At 53.6% G+C, this 19975-nt stretch overlaps 1 protein-coding gene across 1 annotated transcript in view; it reads right to left on the reverse strand.

Moving 5' to 3' along the window:
• The window catches only part of UNC5A (unc-5 netrin receptor A), a 61566-nt gene that overhangs the window by 15951 nt on the left and 25640 nt on the right, over nt 1-19975 (reverse strand). The gene's annotated exons all lie outside the window — the stretch shown is intronic.

Genomic DNA, 19975 nt, shown 5'->3' on the forward strand with positions numbered 1-19975 from the left:
TCCCCTCTGTAAAATGGGGGAAGCCCACCCACTTCTGAAGACTATAGAGAGATGAAATGAGACAAGGGCAGAAGTCCCAGCCCTTAGGATGCCCTCCACACAGAGCAGCAGTTAGGGCTCATTATTACTCTGGTAGAAGTTCAGGGATCTGGTGAGGCAGCCCACCACCCTCGGAGGTCCAGAGAAAGCCAGAGGGATGGAGAGGACCCTGGCAGAGCAGGTGGGCAGCCCAGGGTGGGGGAGGGCAGGGTCCCTTCCTCTCTGCCCCGGCTGCCTCCAGGGCCACTTCTGGGCTCATCTCCATTCTGGTAAGTAGGAGGCGCTCAGAAAATAGCATGTGAATGAAGGAGGGGAGGGGGCAGCTATGAGGGGAGACATGGTGAGGGGGCTGGTGCTGGTGCTGGTGGCAGTGCGACAGGAGAGGCCCCAGGGTGGGGGGAGAGCCTGGACTGCTGGCTGGGCCCAGGCAGGGTGGGAGCCAGGAGAGTGTGTCTGGGAGCCTGAGGGACCTAGGCCATGTCCCACCCCTTCAAGGAGACCTGAATCTGGGCTTCCTTCTAATTTTAACTGAAAACCACAACCATCCCACAAGTCATTTGTTGCTAATTACACAGGTAATTGGCTCTGAGGCTTTGGTGGAGGTAACCTCCCCACCCCTCCCCCTGCCCTCTGCCAGGCAGTCTGACAGTCTGTTGGGCCAGCAGGACCCTGGGAGGGTGGAGAAGGGTGAATTGGGAGGCAGTGGGAGGATGGAGTGGGGGCGCCCTCCGCCTCCAGCCAGGTGCCCGCCAAATAGGCCCTCAACAGCCTGGTTTCCCTCAGGGGCTACTATGATTTCCCCCACAAGCCACCCTGACAACCAACAGTGGCCTCTGGCCATAAAGAAGGAAGAACATGGGCTTCAGAGACCAGCTCTGCTCCTTGCTAGAGGTGACCTTGGGTGAGATAGCCGTTTTGTCATCTGTGACACTGAGGTCCTGTCTGCCCCTCGGGAGAGTCTGGAAGGGCCTCATGTGGTCTACCTCTTGAGTTCTCTACTGTCCAGTCTACCCTTTTGGAGAGCACTCCAAAACCCACAAAGGGCTTCTAACACAAGGAGGCCTGGCTCCTTGGGCCTTGATCCTTCTCTGCCCAGAGGGCATCCAGTGCCCTTTCTCTGCTGTTTAGCACAAGGTCCCTCTCTTTCCAAGGTGGGAGTCGGCCCTCCACCCCAAGATTGATTTTGGGGAGGGGATCCGCGCCTGGTCCTGTAGGTGTCCTGGGCCAGCTCAGGTGAGCTGGGAATGGGAATGCCCATTGAGAGGCTGAAGCCTGGTGTGACTTCTTCAGGCATGCCAGCCCACTCTCAGCCTGTCTCCCTGCCTGCCAGATGGGTCACGCCATTCCTAGGCTGTTGTGAGAATGAAATGAGAAAAGGCACTCATAGCAATGTCTTCGTGGTTGAGGGCTGATGAGGAAACTGAGGCACAGAGCCACAGATGCCTTGCCCTCAGGATGGGGGAGGGCATTGCTGGCTCAGCAAGACAGCATCTGCCGCAGGGCCATCATCTGCCACCTCCCCCTCAAGACCATGGCCTCTCCTCAGCTTATCTCTTCCTGTTGTGAACTCTTTTTGGAAGCCGCCCTTGCACTTCCCTGTACAAGCTCCAAGATGAAGGCCGACCTGCCTCGGAACCACATTTGCAGCGAGGAAAACAAAGCTCACCTTTCCCCATCTTGCCCCATCCTGCAACACCTCCTCGGGGCTCTGCCAGTGCCCTCTGGAGGTCTATTTGAGGTTGAGGAACGTGGGGGGGTGGAGGGGAGGAGCCATCTAGACATCTTACAGATGGGGAATCTGGGGTCCCAGGGGAAAGTCACTCACTTCAGACCCCCAGGCTCGGGCCCTGGATTCACAAAATGTCCAGTGGCCACCTCATGACTCTTCTGTTGTTACACTTGCTCTTCACTATTACCCAGCCAAGGGCAGGACTGAGTCAGGCTCAGGCCTCCTAAGATTAGGACTCTGAAGGAGAGCATGGGCTCCTGAGTATGGGCCTGAATGGGGAGCTGGTAGGCCCAGTGACGTCTCTAGACACAGTATCTCCACAGACCCAGGGCTGCACAGAGGATGGCCAAGCTTGACCTCTGAGTGGGGCCCACAGGGGGCTGGTCCAGCAGGGAATGGGAGCCCCCAGTGGCAGGCTCAGGGCTTCCCTGTGCATCACCTCCCAGCGGCTCAAAGCAATGGTCTGCAATGGCCCGTGCCTGCCTACTGGCTCGGGTCTGGGTGGGCAGGGGTCCCGGCCAGGGATATGGGCAGTGAGTGGCCCTCAAGCCTCCCTATTGATTGCGGCACCAAGCACTGCTCACGTCAGCTGCCCGCTGAACCCAGCACAATCCCTCATGTCTGCATTTAACTGCTAATGAAAAATAAATGTACTGTGACCAATAAGGGACATAGCTCACTTCTCCAGGGCCTCCGTCACGCCACGCTGGTGCGGCCTCCCCTCCTCACCCTGAGGGGAGGCATTTACTAGATGGACCCAGGGGGCACCCTCCAGGCTGCAGCTATGCCCTCTATCAAGGACACTCTTAAAGCCATAGGTTGGGGTAAATTCAGGCCCCATTGGATGTCCTCTTGGAGCTACTAGATGTTTCCTAGGTGGCCAGAGCTGGCCTCCCCTCCTCTGGCCCTGAAGCTCACCATGTGCCCTCCACCCTGTGGTCAGCACCTGTGATCTACCTGACCCCTCACTGTCCCAGTTAGGCCTCTTGCCTGAACTAAGGCAGCGCATGAGCCTTGGGTCCCTCCCGCTCCATGTCACAGGCCACTAGAGTAAGCAACTTTCTCCTTCACCTGAATCCTGTACTTGTCTAAGAAAAATAACATCAAGCAGTGCACGCTCAGGCCCAAATGATCTATGACCTTTTCCACAGGGCACAAGCTCTCTAGTTTGCCCCAGTCCCCCCCACTCCCTATTGCTCTAGCCCAGGCCTGCCTCTTCTAGTTTCTATTGTGTGCCTGGCTCCCACAGCTGTTTCAGGATGAGGCCAAATGCTTTTGGTTGACATCCCTGAGTCTTCTGGCACAGACAACTCACCAGCCTTCCTGTGCAGAGACACCTATTGATCCCTCCTAGGCACCTCCCTCACCACCTCCAGGTCTCGGCCCATAGTCTTCTCTGTCTCAAACACCCCTCCTCCCTCCTTTGCCAGCACTTTCCTACCTTCTCCTCAGGGCCCAGCTCCGTTGTCGCTTCCTCTGGAAAGAGGGGTTCCCACCTCACTCTCCCAGGAAACCACAATATCATTTTGCCCTCTCTGCATCTATGGCCTGTCCTCACTGGTACTGTAACTCTTACCGCAAGAGAAACATGTGGGTGGCTAAGGCCTTTGTCTTTAGCCAGCCTATCCATCCCTGATCCCTGCCTCTCAGCTCAAGGCGCCTAGTGCAGGCATTAGCAACTAGGGACTCAGAGTGGGTGCCTTTGGCTGCTTCCTTTGGGGCTGTTGAAGCAATAAGCATGGATGAATGGCTCTGCCAGGATGGACACACAGGGGCTGCAGGAGGGCTGGCAGGTGCACGTCCCACTGACTATATGGCCCTGGCATACCCTGAACCCAAACCTTCAATTCTGCAGAGGCTCTGTTTACCGTGCCCCAGCCAAGGACCTCTTACTTGCAGAGGACATGACCCAGCTGCCCTACTGGAATCCAGTTAGAAAACCTCTTTCAGGGGTGCCTGGGTGGCTCAGTTAAGTGGCTGACTCTTGATTTTGGCCCATGTCATGATCTCATGATCTGTGAGACTGAGCCCCTCGTTGGGCTCAGTGTGGAGTGTGGAGCCTGTGTGGGTGTTTTCTCTCTCCCTCTCTCTCTGCCCCTCCCCCACTCATTCTCTTTCCCTCCCTCTCTCTCAAAATAAATGAATAAACTTAAAAAAAAAAAAACCATTCACTGGGAACGCAAGCTGGTGCAGCCACTCTGGAAAACAGTACGGAGGTTCCTCAAAAAACTAAAAATAGAACTACCCTACGACCCAGCCATTGCACTACTAGGTATTTATCCACGGGATACAGGTATGCTGTTTCGAAGGGACACATGCACCCCCATGTTTATAGCAGCACTATCAACAACAGCCAAAGTATGGAAAGAGCCCAAATGTCCCTTGATGGATGAATGGATAAAGATGTGGCGCATATATATATATATATATATATATATATATACACACAGTGGAGTATTACTCGGCAATCAAAAAGAATGAAATCTTGCCATTTGCAACTACGTGGATGGAACTGGAGGGTATTATGCTAAGGGAAATTAGAGAAAGACAAAAATCATATGACTTCACTCATATGAGGACTTTTAAGAGACAAGACAGATGAACATAAGGGAAGGGAAACAAAAGTAAGACAAAAACAGGGAGGGGGACAAAACAGAAGAGACTCATAAATATGGAGAACTAACTGAGGGTTACTGGAGGGGTCGTGGGAGGGGGGACGGGCTAAATGGGTAAGGGGCATTAAGGAGTCTACTCCTGAAATCATTGTTTCACTATATGCTAATTAGTTTGGATGTAAAGTTTTAAAAATAAAAAATAAAAATAAAAAAATTACCATAAAAAAAACCTCTTTCACTTACTGGCAGATCCCCAATGGGCTCTGTGTGCAAGGGAATGATGAGATCTTCCTGCATGAACAGGTGGAGGGAGGCAGGAGTGGCAGTGGGGAGATGGATGAGGACGCGTCCAATAGAGTGCACCATGGTAGACCTGCCTCACGAGGTGCATCTGGGAACTCCCACCCAGTCTTCAAGTTTCAGCAAATGTGCCATTTCCGCTGGGACACCTTTCTAGATCCATACTCTTTGTCACTTGCCCAAGTGCCCACCCTGTCCCCTGAGCCTCCCTCCAGAGTACATTCAGGATGGTTGGCACGCCATGTATTTGCTTGGAGCAGGAGCCCAGCATACTGATGGAGTATTTGTTGAGTGACTGCATGACTACCCCTTCTTCCCCCTTGAATTTCAGAAGACCTGCCAAGGGTGGCCACTTCACTCTTGTCCTGCAGGGAGACCCAGATATTGTGCAGAGTGGCCCACAGGCAGAGGTGTGGGCAGGGAGAGGGCTCCTGCACGGCCACACACCAACTTGCTGCTACTCAGAGTCTGAGCCCCCCTTTCTCACTTGCAGTCTGGGATGATAAGACCTGCCCGTGTAACTCTGAGGCCCAGGGTGGGTGTGAAAGTGCTTTCAAATGTTTTATTTTTAAAAGCACCATGAAAATATGAGGTGTGATTAATCAAGCTATTAATGAACTGGATTTTCTGAGCAAAGGCTCAGTCCCTGGGGAGGGGGGAGGCGGGGAGGGGGCAGGGTGTCACCTGGCCTCATTCAGCTGGGAGATGGGAGCAGTACGTCCCAAACGCAGCCTTGCCCCTGCTGCCACCTGCTCCTTTCATCCTCGCAAGCTTTCCCTGACAGTCCTGGTGGTCAGACCCACAAGCCCCTGCTTTGTCTACTCTGAGAAATGTTCTGGATTTGATATGGGGTAGAGGAAGGAGCTGGGGCCTGGCAGCTTTCCCTTTCTCCAGGCTGAAATTTTCCTGGCAATTCACCCAGCATTGAGCCCCCTGACGCCTGGGCCCCAGGCGCTTCTGTTCTCAGAATGCCTTGCCTGGAGATTTGCATTTGGTAGGTCCCCCTGGGGCTTGGGTGTTCCCATTCTATAGGCCCAGGTGGAGAGAAGAGTGCCACAGGCTAATGCACCACGCCCTTCACCTGGCACTGGAGGCCCTGTTGGCCCAGGGCCTGAGCTGCCCACTTGGCCTTGCCTCTAGGGCCTCCCTCCAAGTGTGCTCCGTGGGATGGCATCTTGACTGTTTGTAGTCCCTCAAGGGCTTGTGCACATTGTGTTCCAGGCTCTGCCTCCCTCCCCTTCTGGCTAAGAGTACCTGGTTTTCTGTAGAGGATGCTCCCCCCACCCCACTCAGGCCATGTGTTCATTCAGTCCAGGTAGGCTGAGCCCTTATCTGGCCCCAGAAATAGGCATACGATGCTGCCTGGTTCGCAGATGGGCAGATCACCCCACCTGAACAGATGGGACTCTGGGATTTGGATTAGACTGCTAGAAAGAGAACCTCTCTTTCTTCTGGGCCAGTCCTGAAGGCTTTGTAGGTCTATGTGCCCAGGTGACTTCTACTCGTCCTTCAAGGCCTGTTCAAGTAACCTCCTCCCTTGGGAAGCTTTCTCTGACACTCACACAGAGTGGGCCACACTTCCTCTGACCTCCCACAGTTCAGCTGAACTTGCCCACCATCTTAAACCTCATATTGTCACCATTTGTGAGTCTGTCTCTCCAATGTCAGCACCTTCAGGGCAGGGACTGAATGGTGACATCCTTTGCACATCCCCCCCGAGCCGGCCAGGATCTGACACATAGCAAGTGCCCAGCAGGTGTTTGTTGAATGTGTGGTGAACATCATTCCCTTGAACGGGACCAGAGCCCAGAAAGGAGGGCTGAAAGTGGAGGACACACACTCAAATCTGATGGGAAGCCAGCTCTGCTTGCCCTCCAGTCAATCAATCAATCAATCAATCAACCAAAGAAATGAATGGAAAGGGAACTTGATTTCAGAAGCATGAGTGCTGGACCCCAGGGAGGTAGAGAACATGGGCAGCACCCAGGGAAGGCAGGGAGCCAGGGGCCAGGGCCACAGCGGTGGGGCACTGAGGGGTGCATACGTGCAGGGGAATGGGGATTTTTGCTCTCCTGCCCATTTGTACCTTCGCAGCCTGAGATTGCTTCGTGAGTTATTATTTTTTAAACATAGGCAATTCTATGATGAGGGAGCTTCACCAGGAGGCTCTGATAAGCAGGGACAAACTGTACTTGCTGTCAGAGATGCAGAGACAGCTGCAGGAGGTAGGGGGAATGGAGCAATGGTGGGCCAGAGGCCCCGAGATGACAGATCTGGGAGCCACACAAAGAGCCCTGTGGTTCCAGGCAGCAACTCGGACACACGGACCTGCCTGGAGATGATAATGGGGTGCCACAGGGTGAAAGCAAGCTGAGGTATGTGCCCCAGAATTCTTCCAAATCCAACATGTAAAAAACCTCTGTGCTGCCTGTCAGCTGCTTTGGGGGCTCATTTGACTGCTGCAGACCTCCCTGCTGCTGTTTCTTAAGCCTCAGTTTCCTCATTTGGGCCACATCATGCTGACCCTGCACCAGGTTGAGATGGGTTAGTACCACCCTGCCTGGGGTCTTGAGGTGCCCACCCATGCCCCTCTTTTTTCCCTTTTCTGCCCCTTGGCCCATCCCTCAATCATCTGTCCCCCTGGCTGCTGCTTCTCGCACCCAATAGCAAGGACTTCCTGGAGGGCAGAGACAGGTCTGGGGCCAGGCTCTTTTGCCCCAGTGCGTGCGTGGCCAGTGAACGGGGGAGGACACAGCGGCAGTCTCTCCGGTCTAGGAGTGTGCATGAGGTGGAAGTAGCAGGGTGGGGGGCTGTTACCCCAACCCACACTCACACGCTTGCGCGGCACTCCAGTTTCCATGGCAATGGATGCGTGAAGGTGCCACAGAAGCAGCAGCCACCTCCCCAAGATTGGAGGAAAGTCACCCTCTTCCCCAACGGGCTCCAGGGGCCTGGTCACAAGGACAGACACTGGCGCCACAAGGAGGACATGCAGACGGGCTGAACTGCAAAGAACAAAGCAGGTAGGAGTGGGGGACGGTTGCCACTTCACCAGTTCAGAGGACACTCATGCCTAGTGTGGCCAGGCCACGCTGTCCATGGCTGCCGCACACCAGGCTTGTCATCTGGTGGCTGTACTCAGGTGCTTGCTGCTGGCCCCTCATTTTACAGACAGGGAATGCGAACTCAGGACTTATGTAAAGTCATCCAGCGACAAAGGGCTGTGTGGGTTCTCGACAACTCCCAGCCCAGGCCGGGCACAGGGCAGGGGCTCTGGGCATTTACTGGACCAGGGTCTGGCCCTGTCCACCTCACATCCTCTACTCACTCTGTGACCATGCTGACCCTCTCTGTTTCTCAAACCCTCCAAGCTTATCTCACCACAGGGCCTTTGCACTTGCTCTTTCTTCCACCTGCAACACACTGCCCCTTGCTCTTCTACAGCTGCCCCCTTGAATCCCTCAGGTCTCAGCTCCAGTGTTACCTCCTTCAAGTTCCTGTTTCTGAAGCAGCCCCTCTGAGCCTCCTATCTCTTTCCCAGTCTACTTCTCTCACAGTGCTCACTGTTATCTGAAGTCATCCTGTTTGTAAACTTGCCTGCTGGTTATTGTTCATGTCCCCTTCCCCGAAATGTTTCATGAGAGCAGGGACCACACTTGTCAGGTTCTCTGCTGTAGTACCAGAACCCAGCCCAGGGCCCAGTACATAGTAGGTGCTTGATAAACATGTGCTGAATTCAGGAACAAACAAACTCAGGTCTTCCAACTCTATCCAGTGCCCACACTTAGTGTCACACTGCTGCCATCACTAAGGTCCCCCAGACACACCCAGGAAGGGGACTTAGAAACTACTGGGATGCCAAGGGAGGGAGTGCTGTGATGGGGGGGACAGGCTCCCAGGGGCCTCTTCCTAGTGCCCTTTCCTGCCACAGGGCCTTGCTTCGGGCCAGAGAAATAGTTAATAAAGCTGAGGCCTAAATAAGCATTTGATTAACAAACGATAAAATAGCTATTGTGTCCCTGAATTAAGCTGTAATTGTGGCTGATAATTGGCTGGTTAGAATTTAATAAGCTGCAATTAAATAGAATGGAATCCAGGGTAATTATGTGGTCGCACAGCCCAGAGAGAACTAGGGAAGGAAGGCTTTCTCTTACTATGGAATCTTCTGGTGGTGGAGTGTGTGTTGCTGTGGGAGTGTTTCTGGTTGGGGTGGTGGGTGTGTATGTGTGTGGTTTTGTGTGTGTGTGTGTGTGTGTGTGTGTGTGTGTGTGTGTGTGTCTGTGGCAGGCCTCCTCCACCTTTCACTTGGCAGGGGTGGGTGGTGGGCGCAGGCCCAGCCTCCTCACCACTGCTCAGCAGGAGGTCAGCATACAAGCTCTGAGCCCTACCAGGGCCTACGGCGGCCCTAGCTGGAAGAGATATAACAGGATCCCTGGCATAACGGGATCTCTGGGAGGGAGTCCAGGAGGGGTCTGGGCAGGCAGGCAGGATGGGGGTTTAGCTGTTTTCTCAATGAGGAAACTGGGGCTCAGAGAGGGGAAGGACTGGCTCAAGGTCACTCAGCTATCAGTGGCCAGGCTGGGTCAGATTCTCACATTGCCCATGGATCCAGGATAACTCTGGCCAGCAGGCTGAAGGATGCCCCCCCCTTTCCCCTCCCTCCCCGGCCCCAGCTAGCTCCTGAGTCACCATTCTCCATTTCCATCCATGCCCTTCTCCAGGTAACCATCCAGGCTCAGTTAAGAATTGTGCAATTATTCCACACTGAAAACAAGGAGCCCCACCCACTCCCATTCCCCTCTCCCTTGGTCTTCCTGCCACCAGCCAGCCCACCTGCCAGAGGCCCTGGTGGCTGCAGAGCTCCCCAGTCGCTCAGCCCCGCATGCCCAGTCCCACCCCCAGCCCAGGTGAGGCCCCCAGCAAGTCTGAGGAAATGATGAATGGCATCAGCGATGTGCCGTTTATGACCCCATCAGCATTTTTACAATGTTGCTGGCAATTAATTTAATTAAAGACCCTGTCCCAGATATGGTGGCATTTCATATCTCACTGGTTTAATGCCAGCCTGGCCAGAGTGGGGGCCAGGGGTGGTGCAGGAGCAGCCAATAGCTCCCTAGCCTGGCTCTGCATAGTGTGCACCGGACAGGGCAGGGCAATTTCAGCCCCTGGACAGAGCTCAGAGACCAGAGGATGGCCGCACAGAGAAGTGCCCTTGGCCAGTGGGAGATACTACCCACAACCACAGCCAACAAATGCCCACCCACACACATGTGCACGTGCGCGCACACACTCACTCACACATGCACATACATAGTCTTAGCACAACATGGCTTTTCTTATCTAATCCTCATGATAATTCTAGGAGGCAAAGAACTATTAACTATTTTTATTTATTTATTTACTTATTTTTAAGTAGGCTTCACACCCAGCATGGAGCCCAACACAGGGCTTGAACTCACAACTCTGAGATCGAGACTTGAGCTGAGATCAAGAGTTGGATCCTCAACCAACTGAGCCACCCAGGCGCCCTGGCAAAGAACTATTTTAAATCTCCAACTTCCAGGCAATGAAACCAAGGCAAAGAGAGGTGAAGTCAGTAGTGAGTGATGGGTTCCTACCCAGGCCAGATGGCTGTAGCACCCTAAGCTCTTAATCAGGATATGTGCATTCACCAAATATGTGCCGGGCGCAATGCACCAGGCACCGTGTTAGGCACAGGCCACACAGTAGTGCCCAAGACAGACTCGAGTCCTTGACCCAAGGAGTGGCCAGTGGCCACAGCCCCACCTAGGAAGTCCTAGGCACACAGTGTTCCAGAATCATATTGGCTGTGCCTCGTGCTCTGGCATTCATGGGTGCACACACACTGAGCCTTGTACACACACACGTATAACAGTACTGCCTATCGTCCTTCGGGCTAAATCTGGCTGCGGTGGCCAATGCCGTCACCAGGATGAAAACCCTGTGGCCACAGGTCATCAGCCATCCTGTGATCCCATTCTTAGCAGCTGAGTCCATCTGGACTTCTCTTCATAAAGGACCCACAGGAAAATCCAGTCCAGATCCAGCTGCTCCCAGCAGCAGTGGTATCTGAGCCTCCAACCCAGCTCCTCCTCTGCTCCCCATCCATGTGGCTTGCCCACCTGTGCTGTGCCCTCTCTTGGGGCTTCTGCTCCCATGGCTTCCCACCAGCCTCCTGACCATGGCTCCCTAGCTAGGCTCCCTAGCCCCGCTCACTGCTGGCAGCTTTCCCTGCGTCTGGATGTCTCCCAGAACCTCACACCAGGCATGTCCCAAGTCAGGCTCAGGGGCTCCTCCAAACCTTCTGCCCTTAAGCATTGCTCTTAGTCAGCAGCGCTACACCCCCAAGGAACTTCGGTAGGAGTCTTAGAGCCACCAGGCCCTCTTGCTCCCTGACCTCTTCTAGCCCCCTGAGTGCCACCCCAGGCTTTCTTCCACCCACTCCTTCCTCTCTCCATTTATGGCTACCCAACTCCTCAGGCCCCCACCCCCTGAGGGTGCCCCAAACTTGCCTTCCCATGACCACCTCCTGGCTTCGGTGCCCTCCTCAACTACACCACACAGTGCTATTTCTAGAAAGAAAATCTGATCCCACACTTCAACCCCTTGAAATAGTTCCCACTGACCACAGGGTAAAGGTCATAACCCCACCCCACCCAATGCAGCAGCCTCATCCTGGGCACCAACCCACACCCTGCAGCCAGCTCAGTGAGTCCACAATCCCCTCTCACTGCACACTTGGACCCTTGCCCTCACTCCGACATCCCCCTGCACCCGCAGGGCACCCCACTCACTCGCAATGCTCACCAGCCCTGTCAATTCATAATTCGAAGGTATCACCTTCTCTTGACACCCCCCACCCCCCAGCTCCTCTCTGCAGTGGAGATGCATGGCTTGCTCCTCTGGCTTCCTGGCTGGGAGAGCATTATCGACTGACACAGGCTGCTTGTGCAGCGGCTGCTTCTTCCATCGGACGGTGCGCCCTTAAGTACGTGCACAGATGTGAGCCACCTCTTCTCAGCAGTGTCCACCTCAGGGACTGGCAAGCTGGGGGTCAGTAACTGGGTTGAGGTGAAGCATCCCCCTTACTGACTTCAAGCTCTGGGCTGGGAACCATGTCATTTATATCCCTGCCAGTGACCGGCCCAATGCACATACTTGCTGAGAGCAGGGCACAGAGACCTCAGTTGGGCATCAAAAGACTGGGTCTCCAGTCCTCAACAAGGGTATGAAGTCCTGGGCAGGTCACTGCCCCTCTGAGCCTTGGAAGGGTCACGGGTGGCAAACTCAGGTGTCTTCAGGGGCCGGGTGGGAGCCAGAAGTGAACAGTAAAGATGCCTGTCCAAGGGGTCAGTGCAACCCAGCCAGCTGCTACTACACTTTCTTTGAAGAGAAGCTGGGAATCCATTTTTATGTGAAATTTCCTGTTTTAAAATGTTGACAACTAATTTAAACATTTAAACACCTTGTGGGCCAAGCAAGTTGGCCGGCCAAAGATAGACTGGATGATGTCCAAGGTCTCCTCCAACTTTACAGATCTAAGAACCGGGGTCACAGCAGGGTGAGGCCCCCCCAGTCACTGCTCTGCCCCTCTGGTATCCTGCTCCTCCCTGACTCTTCCCACCCTTGCCGGCACCCCACCATCCTGCCTCCTCTCCAGGATCTCTCCTCATCATGGCCTCCCGAAGGAAGTCCCCCCAAGTTCTGGGCAGCAAGAGTCATCTGTATAGCACCCCAGGTGGCTGGGATTTAATTGTGGGCACAAGCATCCTCCCTTGCTTGAAGCCTGCAGGCACTGCCCCTTTCCTAGAGGCTGAGGGTTGCAGAAAGGGCGGAGAGATGCTCTCTGCTTGGGAAAGCAGAGGGGGTCAGGAGGGGCCAACAGCAGGTTAGGGGCTGCCCTGCCTTGCTTGCCTTGGGTCTGGTCCTCAGATCCTGACCCCCGGAGAGCCAGAGAAGGCTGCTGAAGACAGAGACACAGGTAGAACTGGGGCAGGCATCCACAGAGGAAACCCCCTGCGATGACCCCTCCCAATTCTGGGTGGGTAGGAGCCCAGCCTGGCTGTGAACTTCCAGCTGGGAAGAGGGTGTCTGGCTGCGCCCATCATACCCCTGACGAGACAGTAATGAGCCCTCACCCCATTTTAATTACCCGCTGTCCAAATAATTACCAGCTTGTTTATTTTACTTAATGGCAGCCGTACTTTTTTCTCCTAATATTGATTTCATGTTTTCCTGGTTTGTTCATTATCTTTCCTGCCCCTTTAATGGGCTATGAGGTCTTTCGGGGGAGGAGAGGCGAGGACTAGAGGAAGATAGGGGAGAGGGTATGAGTGAACATGGAGGAAGGAGAGACTGGTGGCCTGGGCCTTGCTGTGCAGCCTGAGGCAAGCCACTGCTCTCTCTGGGCCCCGCGTCCCCAAACCCCAGATCCCTGCACACTCTCTCATCCTCGATGCAATCAGGGTGGAGCATTTAAAAATGAAAGATAGGAAGGGAAGGGCAGCAGGGGAGAGAGAAGCTGGCCTACTCTTTCCCCTAAAAGGATAGGAAGACTCAGACAAGTGTGAGGGTAGGAGGGATATGGGGGAGGGTTGGGAGTGGGTGGAGCTACACTAATGCCAGAATGAGGTGGGAAGGGTGTGCTCCTGGAAACCAGCCTGGAGGAGGCTACAGGTCAGTGGGGGTGTGTGGAGGGACTGGTGGGCAGCCTCCTCATCCTCAAGTCCTCCAGGTCTCGTTGGGAAGGGAGAGAAAGCCTCCACCCTCATGAAGCCCAGCCCCTCCCTGGGCCTGACCTTGGTCCTTGGCCTCCACCTCACCTGTCTGACATAGCCATGGAAACATGGGTGATGCTATTATGTCATCATTTCTCTGGTTGGGGGTGGGGGGCAATAAGGAGAGATAGGGGCAAAGGGGGAGGGGAGGGCAGGGGCCTCTGTGGGTGAAGATTTAGAGCCTCTTGAAGGGGTCATTAGCTCTTAATAAATCACTAATAATTGCATGAATATTTAAATCTTAATAAAAAAATACAGTGGGCCCAGTGAGTCTCACTGTGTGGGTATTTATTGCTCTCAGGCTGGAATATATAAAAGTTGGTATCGGTCTGATTGAACTGCTGTTATCGCCACAGCTAAATGGGTAATTGGGAGTGAGAGACGCTATCTGCAGATATAAATTACATACAGTAAACCGAGGGCATTAACTGAGGGTTTATTATCAATTATCTCTGCGCTTGTTCCCCTTAAAACGAACTTTAAGTATATTAATGAGAAATTTACAGGTCTTAATGAATTGAGGGAAGCTAAAGGCTGCTGAGGGGTCTCCCACCTCAGCTCCTGTTCCCTGGTGGGGGCCTGCACCCAAGGGGGGCCCTGGAAGAAGACTCATGGGTCAGCATGCTGGTCCACACACACCAGCTCTCCTGCTTGGACCGGCTGGGACAGCAAGCAGGTCAGTCCCTGGGGTGCACGGTGCCCCTCTCCCAAACCCCATCCCAGAGAAAGGTGCTGGGTGTGAATGGGGAGGTTTCATCCAGCAAAGACCCAACCAGGGCTTGGTCCTCTGTTGTGTGCACACGCTTAGAGCCCAACTTCAGCTTGATGTACACAAGGCAGACCTTCATCTGCCCCTGAACCTGTATGTGGGTGCTGCCATTTGAGCTGCATGAATGGAGCATGAGGGGATGGGGGGCCGGGAGGGGACACGGGGCTGGGTGTGGGTGGGGTGCAGGTGGGAGTGGGGTGTGCACTTGTGTAGCATTTGCATCCACCCTGCTTCCCCTCCAGGCCCTGCTGAGATGTGCTCACAGCCCACAGGCCTGCTGGCTTCAAGGTCAGCATGACCTCCTTCTGGGCCAATTCACCATCCAGCAGTCTTGGCTCCCTCTGGGGCCTCCACACCAGGAATGTGCTGCCCTCCCGGGCATCCTCAGGCCCTGCCTGGTCCTGGGTAATGGCCTGAATTTACCATGGAGGGAAAAACCCAGGCCCCTCTCTCAGGAGCTCACTCACTTATGGGAGAAGGGCATTGGCTAGGTGTCAGAGCAGTAAGTCCATGATTATAACCCATAGTCAGAATTCTGTCAGAGAAGCACTGGTGGTCTGAGAACACCTTGATCTGAGGTATCCAGGGCTTGATCTGAGGCATCCAGGAAGGCTTCCTGGAGGCAGGGTTACTGAGCTATGTAAAATGCCTCAAAGGCCCAAGGGTCTCCAAGGATGCTCAACTCTCCTCCCTTAAGGACAAGAAAAATTCTTGTTTAACTCTTTTCCCCTCTCCAGCCTAGGTCTCTTTTCTCTCTTGCCCTCAGGGCCTAGTTCTGTCCTCCATCCTGTTCCTGACTCAGCCACAAGAGTCTGGCTTCCTCCTCCACCTCTCCACTGAAACCCTTTCTCCATTTGCCAATGACTCCTCTATCTGATTCAGGAGCTCTTCCTGGCCTCTGCCTTTAGGGCTCTGCTGAAGATCTTCCCTTTCTCCTGGACCTCTGATCAGCTTTCTCCTTGCTCTTGGAGAATGGCAGGCTTCAATAAGGACCTCAGAGCAGAAGACTCCAAAATCCCCACTGCAGGACCTTCGGGCCTGTCTCTGCAGGATGTTTCCTCTTGGCCATCCAGTGTGGCCACTCCAAATGGTCAGCTCCCCATGCAAACAGCACTGTCTGGAAAGCTGCTGGCTCTGCCTCTCCTGTTCCTTTTTCTCCTGTCCCTTCAGATGTCATGGGCCACTGTCCTCCCTAATCACTATCTAACACCCGGCTGCTTACCTGTTTTCCCAGCACTCTGAGATCAGTCCTGCTTTGGGGTCATTGTACCTGCTGTTCCCTCTGCCCGGGATGCTATTCTTACTTGATGCTGTAGCTCACCCTCATTGTCCAGATCTTGGCTCAGGTCACTTCCTCAGAGAGGCTTTCTGAGCACCCCATCTCAGATAGTGCCCCTGGCACTCTTGGATAGGTTCCCTGTTGGACGTGTGTGTTGTCCATCTGCCTGGAACTAGACGTGCAGCTCAAGAAATGGACAGCTTGTCTGTCTCATTCACCTGGAACAGGGCCTTGAACACTAGAGGCCCTCACTACCTCTTTCTGAGTGAAGGGATGAGTAAGTTTCTGCAGGACCTGCTCTGTGCTGGGTGCTGAGCCCTCCGCTGCAGAGAAGGCTTCTGGGGTGTTCACCATCGGGCAGAGGAGGAATGCAGTGGGGCAGTGGGTGTGCCCTGCTGCAGGGACGGGGACGGGGCAGGAGGGGGGGTGGGTGGGATGCACTTGCCTTGGGGAAAAGGTAGGGGCCTGGAGGGGGCAGCGGAGAGGGGTATTCTAGTCCGAGGGAATAGCAGAAGTAAAGAATCTTCTGAGTCAGGACATATCTGGTGGCAGCACGGTTGGACACTGAGCATGGGACACTGAGCATGGGAAAGCGGGGCCGGTGGGATCAGAATGCTGTAGAGACAGCTCTGCTGTGTGAGGAGGAAGAGAGTGGAGGCTGTCACCACTGCAGAGGGAGCCTGACCTGGAACAGGCCGCTGGAGACGGGGAGTGAGGAATGAGGAACGGATGTGAAAAGCATCTGGGGGGCAGGGTAAGGAGGTGACCGTCCTGACCGGGAGGGAGGCAGCAGGGAGCAGAAGATGACTCTGTCATTTCCTGCCTGGTTGAGTGGATAGATGGCCAGGCAGCCAGGCATAAATAACTGGAAAAGCCCACTGCTCGCACTTGGGGGAGGGCAAGATCAGTGCCCTCTGGCAAGCTGAGAGAGCCATCGACCCACCCTGTGGCAGACCTGTGTGTGTGTGTGTGTGTGTGTGTGTAGCAGCTGTCAAGCTCTGGGTGGGGGAGGGCTGTGGAGTACGGCAGGTTGGGGAGATGTGGGGCAGGAAGGCACTGAGCCTCAGTCCTGCCGGGGTTCTCTATCTTTAACTGGAACAATAAGAGGCCAGGCTGGCTTTCAGAAGCTGCAAAATGCTGGTCCACAGGCCTCTAGATGTGTCTCATTGGTTTAAACCAACATTTAAAAACTAGGAGGTTTCATGCAAACACTGTGAAGAAGGGAGCTGGGGCCACACCAGGCCCACACCCCCTGAGCCATGACTGGCTACACTCTTCAGGCATGACACAGTTCACCCACGTCCTCTCTGGCCCCTTCTCTCACTGGCCTGCTAGAACCAGTGGGCACCCACGTTTGGCTCAATCTGGCCTCTGCTCCCACCTCTGTGGGTGGAAATAACCCCCTGATGGACAGGAACAAGAAAAGCCCATGAGAACAGAGTGAGGCTGGGCAGTGGTGCAGACACGGGCCCACATGCCCCCTGGGATTCCAGGGGAGAGGGACCCCATGTTTGCCCCACCCCCCACCCAGAGAACCCTGGCACCCCATGGGATCCCAGTCCGTCTCAAAGACATGACAAAGCCCGGGATGTCTGATATATCTGTTGAGACACTTTCATCAGCGTGGACCTGAGGTTAGTTATGGCTTTTATTTAAAAAGTGCCTTTTACTCCCCCAAACACAGCCCCATTTGCTTAACTCTCTCTATCCCTTGTTTCCACGCCTTGCTTCCAGGCCCCTCTCCCTCCCTGTTGCCTCCTGCCTCTGTAAATAATCCTCTGTGTCTATAATTAGCCCCAAGAAGAATAATTCATAACAAACTTTATTTCTCATGGCATCTTTCTTGCTAACGTGTCGCTGAGCGCCTCACAGGATCAGCAGGAGGGAAACCAGACTCAGGAAACAGCTGAGCGCCTCCCCATGTGCTCCTCTCCCTGTCTGTCTGCAACCACAGAGCGGGTGGGGTGGGCTGAGACTCCTCATTGTGTCCTCCCCAGCCTGCCCGAGCAGGAGGGTGGGCCCTGATGCACAGCCAGGGTGGGTCTGGGATGTGAACCATCAACCCAGAGACTCTTCCAAGGCTAATCATGATCTGAATGGTACTACTAATAATAATGGCAGCTAACACTTACATAGTGTTTACTACACCCCAGGTTCTGCTTTTTAAAAATTGAGGTTGTCTTTGGGGCGCCTGGGCGGCTCAGTCGGTTAGGCGTCCGACTTCAGCTCAGGTCATGATCTCGCAGTCTGTGAGTTCGAGCCCTGCGTTGGGCTCTGTGCTGACAACTCGGAGCCTGGAGCCTGCTTCGGATCCCATGTCTCCCTCTCTCTCTGCCCCTCCCCTGCTCACACTCTGTGTCTCTCTCTGTCTCTCAATAATAAATGTTAAAAAAATATTTAAAACATCAAGGTTGTCTTTTTTGATGTATAAAATGCACCCCCCCCCCACCGCCTTTAAATTTATAGTCTGATGAGGTTTAACAAATGTATTTATCCACCACCACAATCAAGACAGAGAATAGTTTTGTTTAGCCCCTTTACTATCAATCCCTTCTCCCAACCCCAGCAACCACTGATCTGCTTTCTGTCACTAGAGTTTTGCCTCCTCTAGAATGTCACAGAAATGGAATTAGACAGTATGCGGCCTTTTGTGCCTGGCTTCTTTCACTTAGCACAATGCTTTTGAGGTTCATCGATGTTGCTGCTTGAATCAGTAGTCGGTTCCTTTTTATTGCTGAGCAGTATTCCATTATATGAATGTACCACAGCTTGTTTATCCATTCACCAGTGCTATTTCTAGATTTTGGTGATTACATAGCTGCTGTGAACATTCACATATAGGCCTTTGGTGGACAGGTCTTCATTTCTCTTGGGAGTGGGACTGCAAGGACATATGGTAAGCATGTATTTAACTGGATTAGAAATTCTTTGTTTTATGTACCATCTACATTCATATATAACCTATCACTGAATTCTCTCAACAACTTCATAAGTTAGGTACCATCATTATTCCCATTTTATAGGTGACAAGCGGAGGCTCAGAATGGTGAAGCAACTTTCCCAAGATCACACTGCTAGAAGTGGCAGAGCCAGCAGTCTGGCTCTGGGGTGTGTGTCCAAAGGCCCCCCGATATACTGCTTCCCGCAGCATTCCAGCGTTGATCCCTGGGTGAGGCTTGGGATAGGGGCTAGAACTCTGATCTGAGAGCTGAAGGGCTGAGTCTGAGTCCCAGCTTCATCTATGGCTAGCAGTATGACCTACACAAGTCCCTTAGACTCTGGTACATCCCTGTCTGCAAATGGTACCCACAACTGCCTGTATCACTGAGCAGCTCTGTGGCTGGAAGAAAATAAATTGGAGCAGATGTTTGGCACCCCCTCCAACTTTAGCTTGGTGATCACTATCATGCTGTCTGACTTCCTGACCTTACAAGTTTAGTAGAAAAGGAAAGAAGACTCCCACTACCTGCCATGGTGTTCAATGCACAACCAAATCACACTGCACGCATTCAATGCCTGGTTATTCATCCCCCTCTGCTATAGAATAAATACGTGTGTCCCCCTCTCAAATCCATATGTTGAAATCCTAGCCCCCAATGGTATTAGAAGGTCTCATGAATGAGATTAGTGCCCTCATAAACCAGACCCTACAGAGCTCCCTACCCCTTCTGCTGCCATGTGAGGACACAGGGAGAGGACAGCCATCTCTGAACCAGGAAGCAGGCCCTCACCAAATACTGAATCTGCCAGTGCCTTCATCTTGGACTTCTCAGCCTCCAGAACTGAGAAGTAGATTTCTGTTTATAAGCCACCCAGTCTGTGGTATTTTTTGTTATAGCAGCCCGAATGGACTGAGACACCTTCTTTCTGGTGGAGGAGTTTTCCAGCGAGGAAATCCATGCCCAAACACCCAGAAGGAGGGAATCAGAGAGCAGCAACCTTCCCACCTTGGCCACTCAAGGACTGGGGACACCCATGAGGAGGGTGAGAGTGGAGGAAGCAGGAAGCTGTCACCAACCCTGCCCCCACCTGCTTTTTTGCAAGAAGGCTGTCGATGTGGGGTTGTCTGGGTAGGTCTCCCTGTCATCTGGTCCCATTTGTCCCAGTGCAGAATGAGATTTCTCCGAAGCTGGCTTAGAAATAATATATCCCCTTGTTTAGTGGTTCAGAAGAGGGTCGTCAGGGAGGTCTGGGGCCAGGTTGGAGAGAAAACTCCCTTTTGGCCTGCCCACCAGCTCCCTCACAGAGAATCCCTACTTGTCCCTCACATGAGCTCCTGGCCACCCTGAGGTCTGCTCCAGATCAGAGGCTCCTGGACGAGGTGAGGTCTTCCATTAAACAGAAAGAGATGAAGAGATGTGGTCAGCCCCTTGTTGAACCCAACTTGTTATTAAAACAAGAGCTTGAAGGGGAAAGTGCCGATGTGAGTATTGCCTCATTGAGGGA

The sequence above is a fragment of the Panthera tigris genome, chromosome A1 (genome assembly GCF_018350195.1).
Source record: "Panthera tigris isolate Pti1 chromosome A1, P.tigris_Pti1_mat1.1, whole genome shotgun sequence".
Classification (NCBI taxonomy): Eukaryota; Metazoa; Chordata; class Mammalia; order Carnivora; family Felidae; genus Panthera; species Panthera tigris.